This window comes from Mastomys coucha, unplaced genomic scaffold, assembly GCF_008632895.1.
Source record: "Mastomys coucha isolate ucsf_1 unplaced genomic scaffold, UCSF_Mcou_1 pScaffold21, whole genome shotgun sequence".
Lineage (NCBI taxonomy): Eukaryota > Metazoa > Chordata > Mammalia > Rodentia > Muridae > Mastomys > Mastomys coucha.
In genome coordinates, this window is record NW_022196904.1 from 53,414,067 (window position 1) to 53,423,157 (window position 9,091).

At 42.7% G+C, this 9,091-nt stretch overlaps 1 protein-coding gene across 1 annotated transcript in view; it reads right to left on the reverse strand.

Annotated features, from left to right (window-relative positions):
- Positions 1–9,091, reverse strand: part of Chrna7 (cholinergic receptor nicotinic alpha 7 subunit) — a 127,546-nt gene that overhangs the window by 52,857 nt on the left and 65,598 nt on the right. The window lies entirely within an intron of this gene.

The window sequence follows — 9,091 nt, forward strand, 5'->3', positions numbered from 1 at the left end:
AAACTGGGAAAGGAGAAATTCGCATGTAAATAAAGAAAATATCTAAAATAAATAAATAAAAAAAAAAATACAGAGGCTGAGTGTGTATCATTCAGGAACCCAGAACATTGGGGTGGATAGCAGGAATGTGCCGCCAGGATTTATATCTAAAAAAATGTTGCTACATATAACTGCCAAGGATGTAGAGAAAGGGAAATCCTCATCTACTGTTGGTAGGTCTTCAAATTGGTGGAGTCACTATTGAGATTAGTGTGGAAAGTTCTGAAAAGACTAAAAGCAGATTGACTGTACATCCCAGCTGTACCCTTGGCATATGCGCAAAGGACTCAAAATCCTACTCTAGATACACTTGTTCAGCCATGTCTAATTGCAATATCTAGGAGATGTAAAATACCTAAATGTGGTAAAATGCACCACAGGACATATCAGCTTGCACTACCTCCAAAGGTGCAGTTGAAGTCCTAAGGCTGGATGAGCCTGTTCTTGCCACTGGCTCAGAGCAAAATCCAGCTGTTCTTGGCCTTTCCTATGCTACTCACTCCTCTTTTCTTAGGCAGCTTATGATCTTTAAAAAAAAAAATCCATTGAGTTCCTGTCTAACATTTATCATATAGACTGCACAATCCCACTGCTGTATCCAGAGATCACCTCAAAACGCTACACTTTGGGGCATGACAAGTTTTGGCCTCTAGGGTATAGAGGCATAGAGAGGATTCCATGTATCAGCCTGATGCCACATCCAAGACAGTCTCATTTTGGTTATTAAGGGAGTGGCTTCCCCTCTGCTAGAAATTCTGCTCAAACTCTCACCCCGAGAGTTTGAACTTTTCACCCCAAGTTCCATCACAGGACCTTCTGCAGGAGTTAAGTTAGCGGTTGGATAAAAAAACAAGGTGGACATCCAATACAGAGCAAAACTCACTATGAAGTGACAGTTGTGGAAGTCCCACACCAACTCAGGAATAGAGTAGACCTCCATCTCCAGACAGAGAAGCAGGCTGAGGTAGTCAAGAACAGTGTGGAAATTTCATAGCAGCTCAGAAAGAGACAACACCCCTTTCCTAGAATGAGAGGAAAGCTGAGGCAGGCAGAACTGTCTAGGGAGGATGTGAATATGCACTCAGCTCAGAGGAAAGAACACACATTCTACTTTCACTTCCAATTTTGACTTGATACATCAAAACCATACACATGTATATGGTAACAAGCACTATGATTAGGCATGTAAACACTATAAAATGTTAAAGACAGAGTAAGCACCATTATCATCTCAATATTCTTTTGCTTTGTGGAGAAAATATCTATAATCTTTTGTTCCAACTTTCTTGAAATGTACAGCCCCCTGCTTTTGGTTGAATATAAATATCCCCCCTCCAAATCCCATTAGTTAAAGTCTTTGTGGTATCACTGAGAGGAGATGGACATTTTTTAAAAGGTGGGTCCTACTGCAAGGTTTTAGGTACTGTGACTTGCACCTAAGAAGGATGGTGGGACCACAGTATGTCTGTTTCTCTCCTCATTATCACCACGATGTGTGCCACCAGAAGCCCAATGGAATGACATAACTGGTCATGAACTGAAACCTGCAATTTCATGAGCCATAATAAACCTGTTCTTTTTAAAAAGTTGTGTATACTTGTGTGTAGTGGTTTGAATGAGAATGGCTTATATAGTCTCATATACTTGAATTCTTGGTTCCCAGTTGGTGGATCTGTTTGAGCAAGATTAAGAGATGTGGCCTTGTTGGAGCAGGTGTGCTATTGATGGCTGGCCTTGAAGTTTCATAAAAGCATTTAGTTCCAGTTAGATCTCTCTTTCTACCTTGTGGTTATATCTTAAGGTATGAATTCTCAGCTATTGCCCAAGTACCATGCCTGAGGGCCTGCTACCTTACATCCTGCCCTGATGGTCATAGACTCTAACCCTATGCAACTGTGAACCACAAATAAACTTTGTCTTCTATAAGCTGCTTTGGTCATGGCATCTTATTACAGCAATAGAAAAGTATCTAAGACAAGTGTTTTCAATGACAAAAATAACTAAACATACATTATTATAATCAATATTCTCCCTACTATGCAACTTGACTCATAAAAATTTAAAACCCAGGAGTTCTAAACTTTACATCCACTAAAACACTTACTTTTAGACACATTTTAGACAGGACCAAAGGTATGAACAGTAGTAAATCAGATGACATACTGCCAAACAGCTAGCTGTGTGACTGTAGGCAAAGGACCAATCATCTCTGTGTCCCAGTTTCTGCCCTTGAGAAGTATGTATGAGCATGCCAACTTCATAGTATAGAAAGGACAAAAAGCCCTGGCACCAAGCAAGTGCCCAGTAAACTGGACTAGGCTCCAATATGTTGAAGTGACAAGTCAAGACACTTCAGCTCAGCTGACACCCCAGGAACTTTTGCAGAAGGTGCAAAACATGGTAGGCAGTGCTAAGAGTCACATAGTGACAGGTACTATTGGCATATACAGCAGCTTCCAGGCAGTCTGAGTTAGCTGGGCTCACAAGGGCACATGGCAATGCCACTAACATGCCTCCTTCCTTTTCTGCAAGTTACTGAGAGAATCAAACAATGTAACATAGGCTTGCTTACTGCCACAAGCAGGGTGTGTGTATGTTGCAGAAGAACACAGAGTAACTTCTGCACAAGGTCACCTGATGGCTACGAGTTGGTAGCAAGAGGGAAGGAAACTATGAAAAGCCACTTGTAAATTATTCAGAGCAAAAGAGAAATGAAACAGAAATTCCATACAAAAGATTTCCATTTCCACTCACACAGTCAGGCCCCTGACCTAGGGTTCTCATTCTCCATCCTGTTCCTACTCTCTCTCTCCAGTTGCTGATCCTATCCTACCACCCAATTCTTTTGGTCCCTTTTATTCCTATAATAGATTCAGGGACATGTTCTTGTCTCAGGGTCATAAAAATAAATACATTTTTCTTTAAAAAAAATGATGATACTTGCACAAATATAAATGGGACATTTGTCAAAGAGGACATTTAAGTCATTCATTGCCAAGCGAACAGCAAGGCATAGCAAACAATTCTGAGGAGCATCCAGAAAGGAGACACATGCACAGCCATCCGGGAAAGCTCACTTGACCTGTGAAGAGAAAAAGTCACTCACCACACAGAATCCATATGCTTTTCCATGGACTACACTCATTTGCTTTGCTATCAGTTTTCCATAACTTCCAGAGGTGACAGTATGCAGACAGCAACAGGCACAGTCCATTGCAGAAGCTGGTTCAAATAGCCAGCTGGTTCAGGGAGCACACCGAGAGTAGCTATCAACAGACCCTGGCTATCTCAGCCTCCTTTATGTGGGGTAAGTAGACCATGCTACCAGACAGAAGAACTGGCTAGGCTGAGTAAGCCTAAACCCAAGGGAAATCTCAGAATTGAGAATGGTAGGCATGAGGCCAGCTCCCTGCCAAAGACCAGATCTGGAACATGTAACCATGACACTCCACTGAGAGAATCATGACAATTAGTCATGTAGCATAAAAACCTGGAGTTTTCTGTGCTAATGATATATCTAGATAGTTTAGCCAATGAGCTTCCCTCCTTGGGTATTCCTTCCTACAAAAAGGTATTTAATCCCTGGTTCACCTTGAGTAAGATGTATGCATTCACATCCACCATCAAATAAAGCAGTTTGGACAAGCAAGGACCATCTCCTTTATCAAAGACTGCCACAGGGGTGGGGAGGCCTTCATTGTAAAGAGCCTCATCTAAATCTCCTGGAGAGGGCCTTCTCTCTTCCAGCCTCTACAGTAGTCTCAGCACTCACTCGGAACCAAACTGGATTCCACCCTGTCCCTGGTTCAGCCCCTTCCTGCCTGGGGCGTATCCACGGACTCCTGTTCCCAACTTTCAGGGGTCCCCAGTGGCATCTGGGTACACAGGAGTCAGGGAACCACACCATCCATCCCAGAGCCAGCTGTTCTCACTGGAGAAATGTGGGTGGGACCCTTATCATGGACTGTGTTCTGCCTCCTGTGAGCAGCTTGCTGGCAGCACTGGGGCATCCCAGAGGCTAGGGAAAGATGTAGCCCAACACCTTTGTGTATCTCTCAGGAGCACTATGGACAGGCCTTTGTTCTACTACTCTTATCTTTCCTCTCCTTGACACCAGAGGACACACTCTTAGGAACGTTTCTCTCCTGCCTCTGACTCCAGTCCAACTGTCCCCATGCCTGCTGCTTTTCTGGGAGCACCTACAGTCTGTCACATGCTCTCCACCTTTCTCTATGGGACAGGGACTTAATCTGGTTTGACAATACTGCATCCTCAGTTTATCACATAATGTGCAATGGCAGTGTGGGACCTTCATTCAATATTGCCTGAATGAGTCAACAAATGAAAAACAAACAGTACCAGCCACCAGGGAACATCATGATAGACCTTTTGGAAAATGAGCCTGGAGGTGCAAATATAGATTGACTAGCTCCACTCACCTCTGTAAAACATGCCACTGCTTCCTACTCACAGTTTAAAAAGAGCACCACCCCCATTAGATAGGAATATTTGATAAAGCAGAAACTCCCATCACCATAATGCTAATAAGCTTCCATCTCAAAGTCCCAGTGGCAAAACTAGGAGATTTCTGCTATAACCCAGAACTATCCTGGTAACTTCTGAGATATGTCCTTGGCCCTACCAGGGCCCACTCCTGACTGCAGGGCTTTGTTCACTAATGGACCCACCTCAGTTCTATTCACAAGTATAATGATTTCAGAGGTGTAAATTCTCATAACACTAAGTGGTCATTTCCTGAGATCCCATTTCACCTATGAATCTATGTGGAACCTCTGTAAACACACTCCAGCCCATGATGGAATGAACAGGCATCACCTATTAATAGGCAGACCTGGGCTTCCAGTTCTCTCTGCTACCCGCCTTGTATGTTCCATGAACCTACCTGAGAACACCCAGCCGACTCTAAGAAACCTATCCTAAGAAGCCTCCTTGCCATTCACAATGCTTCACTCTGCTGCTGTGATCCCCACTGGAAGCTGAGTTTGGGTATATAATCATGCTGGGCTATGTGGGGGTGGACTTTTAGGGTAGAGTTGGTAAAAGCACATTGACAACTGTATTTCCTACATCCAAGGTCTTGACAGCTGCCTCTCCAGAGGCTTTCCAGTCCATGTATTGGGGCAAGTTGGTAATAGGTTCAAGGGAGCTAGCAGCTTTGTACAAGCCCTAGTCCTAAGTTTCCCAGAGCAATGCGAGATGGGCACATGGCATTTCCTAGTGGGCACAGCCCAGCTGCCACAGTGATGTTTTCTTTCACCACCCTTTCCCATCACATTTGCACTCCTACTCAGGACTTCTTGGTATCGCTTCCCTAATAAACCACATGCACTGTCATTCCAAACTTGAGTTGATTCTAGAAGAATATGAGACTCTTCACAGGGGGAAACATTCTGTTCCAATGATGTGTCATTTGTTATCACTATGAGACACCATAACAGAGTGGAGCACACAGTCATTCCTGTAAGTTTGCCATCAACTAAAGGGAAGAAAGATATTTTCCTGAAGATGTGCGAGCATAGCTCCTCACAGTCTCTGAAAGAGATATCTGACCACAAGTGCTGCTCCCAAACTCAGAGCTATCAAACACATCTTTAAATATATTCCTTAAAAATTTTCCATTATTCCTAAAATTTTCTCTTACTAGGTAACTAAAATAAGAAGATTACTGGGAAAGCTGAGACATTTGTTTGCAGTTACAGGGCCCACCTCTACGTCACAATGCAGAATTCCCTTTTGGGAAATGACTACTGACACCAGAAAGGCATTTAATGCTATCCAAAAAGGGGAAACTGTGACAAGGTATCTGTAATTGTCTAGCTCATTTTTTAGTTAGATTGTGTTCAGAGAAAAAATCCTTGAGTTGACGGCCCCAAGAACAAAGTGAAGGAGAAACTACTGGAATCAGCATCAAGCAGAGCTCTTATTCACGCCGTCCAGCTGGCTGGCACCACATCGCTGATTCCCCATCTATCAAGGAAATGCATCAGCCCGTTCTAGAAATGGTGCCGAGATATCTGTTTTACGGTGAGCCAGCCTCTTAAATCATGGGAAAAAATGCATTCGATCTCAAAATCCAAGTCTTGTACACATGGGCTCAGACACCAAACTGTAACAAGAAATTCACTATGGTTGCAAGACATCTCCAAATTCCCTAGCATTATCTCCAAGAAAGATGACATCTTAACCTCTTTCTTTGGGAACAGCCCCAACACCTTTACCCATGTGTGGATGGACCACAGTATGTCTATGGGCAGAGCACAGTACTCTGAGTGCTGAAACAGACAGCGAGTGTTGAGCTTACCATTCTCAAAATCACGTAGTATAGGACATTTAAAGTGAGAATTTACAGAAGACAGGCCTGTGCTTGTGCTTGCTATCTCTGGTGCTGACTTTTTTGACTCATTTGTTTTCTGGATTGCTAACATGATTTCTTTCCTTTATTTCATTTATCTTTTGCCCTCTTTTTGTACAGTGTATGTATGTATGTATGTATATATGTATGTATGTATGCATTGAGAGTGCTACACATGCTACATTACGCATGTGAAGAAAAAAAGGACAATTTGTAGAGAACAGTCAAGGGAAGTGAAATCAGTCTGTTTCTCTTGAGTATGAAGGAAGGGGAGGCAGATAGTGAACTCAGGAGAATACCCATAACACACCAAAGGAGGAAAATGGGTAAAACTCTGCAAGTTTGAAGATTTGGGGACAAAAGGACAAGAATGGACTAAACTGCTGTCTGCTCTGGAAAATGGAATGGGGTGAGTAACTGCCATGGAAGTTCTGTGTTTAGTCTAAGATGTATGGCAGCCCCCACTTACTTCATCTTAAAAGATGCCTGGCCATCAAACTGTGGACACCTAGACCTGTGAAAAGGACTGAGTAATAAAACCAAGGTGGTGTGGTCCTCAGCCATGGTTGCCATCCCTGCCAGCAGCCCAGGCTAATAGTACATGTCCCTCAGCCTCAGTAACTGTGGCATGCCCATGCCACATGCAGCAGACACGTAAGCAGATTGGTCTGGTCAGGCCAAAGCATCACAAAGAATAATAAAGTAAGAGTCTGGGGTTTTTTTTCAAGCCACTCAGTTTGAGGTAGTTTGTTTTGTAGCAACAGAAAAATGGCACAAGTCTATGTCTGGCTTAAATAAAAGTCTCTATAAAGTATGAGTTTTACATTCTGGGTATAAAAGATAGCTAGCAGCCGATTTATCACAGAACTTGTATGTCCCACTGCATTAGTTACTTTTCTGATGGACTAGACAAAAGACCTGAAACAACTGAAGGAAGGAGCTATTTCTTTTGGCCCATCATCTCAGAAGGTTTACTTCATGGCTGTTTGGGTCCAAAAGACTGAACAGAACATCATAGTTTCAGGAGCTTCTGGTAGAAGACAGATGTTCATGTTACAGGGTACCAGAAATCAAAGGCGGTGGGCAGGAAGTGATGAGATAGCATATCCTGAAGGACCCCCTCCCAGTAACATATTTCTTCCAGCTAGGCTCACTTCCCAATGTTTCCAGAATTTCCCATAACAGCACCACCAGCTATAGATCAAGTTTTCAAAATATGAACCTGTGTCAGGGATTTCAGATTCAAACAATAACATTGACTGCTTAGAAAAGCTAAAGGAAGCATTGAGGTGGCCCCTCTGAGCTCCATGGGGGACAGTATTGATACGATCAACAGGCACATGGAGAAAATAACAGGGAAGCTGCTAAAGAGTAATATGCAAGTAGGATTCTAGACTATGGTTTGTGTTCTGTAGGGGACACATTCCTAGAGCCGGGTGCCATATGTTAGGTGGAAGTTGTTCTATCCATGATCCTTGATTTTAATTATATAAGATAATTAGTAACTCTCAATTAGTCAGAAGTTTGAGATCATCAACCATTTCATGTTTTAGAGTTAACAGTCTTATACACAGCCATAAAACCATCTCTCGTTGCCTCATTATTGGAATTCTACTTCATTAAAAGAACATTCATACTTTCAGATAAAATTCATCAGGAAATATGAAACATAGTTTTAATTGATAGGTGGCATCATCCTCCTCCCACAAATAAATACACAACTACCACTGAATGTTGGTGCTGAATGTCCCCCATTTGCTGAGGAGCTCACTAGGTATACTGCGTGCACTACAGAAATTTCCTTACAAACCTAAATTGTTTCTCCACACAATTTTACATTTAAATTCTAAACCCTAGTACATGAAAATGTGACTGTTTTTAGAGACGGGCCCAGAAAAGAGTCAATTAAAGAGTTAGGTGTGGTGTTGCATACTTGGAAGCCCAGCATTAGAAAAGTAGAAGCAAGAAGGTCACAGATTCCAGGTTATCTTTGACTATATAGCCAGAGCCCAACACACACACATATGTGCACACACATGCACACACACACACACACACATACACACACACACACACACACACACACATGCATAGTATTTAAAGTTAAGAAGGTCATTAGAACTAGTGTTCTGGCAAGACATTAGGGCATCAAATAGCACAGAGGACAATGTACAGACATAGTGAGAAGGCCTGGCTACACCTATAGCTCACTCACCTATCCTCCAAAATCATGAGTACACAAATGTCTGCTGTTTAAGACAGTGGCCAGTGGTGCTATTCTACAGCAGACCCAGAATATCAGTGCAGTCTCCAGGAAATGGATGACCCAAAGTTCAGCTGTTTCAACCACTCAATAATGGACGAGTCATTCTGACCTTGGACATCCTACGAGCTCAGTTATCTGGACTTCCTTTAAGAAGCTGATGGTGGTGGCAAGCAAGGGGGTGCTTTTCTTTTAGAGGCACATTCAGCCATCCAAGGGAAAAGCAGAAAGCAATTAAATGTGAATACGAGAAACTGAACTGCCCAGGGTTTGGAAGTATCAAGTGGAACAAATCAGTACCCTAGATGTTATCTGAGGGATCACTGAGTGGTGGTGGACAGGCTCAGTACTCTAAGTCAGGAACACCTGGGTTCCTCTCTGTCCAAAGACAGGGTCAAAGAAACAAGGATTTTTTT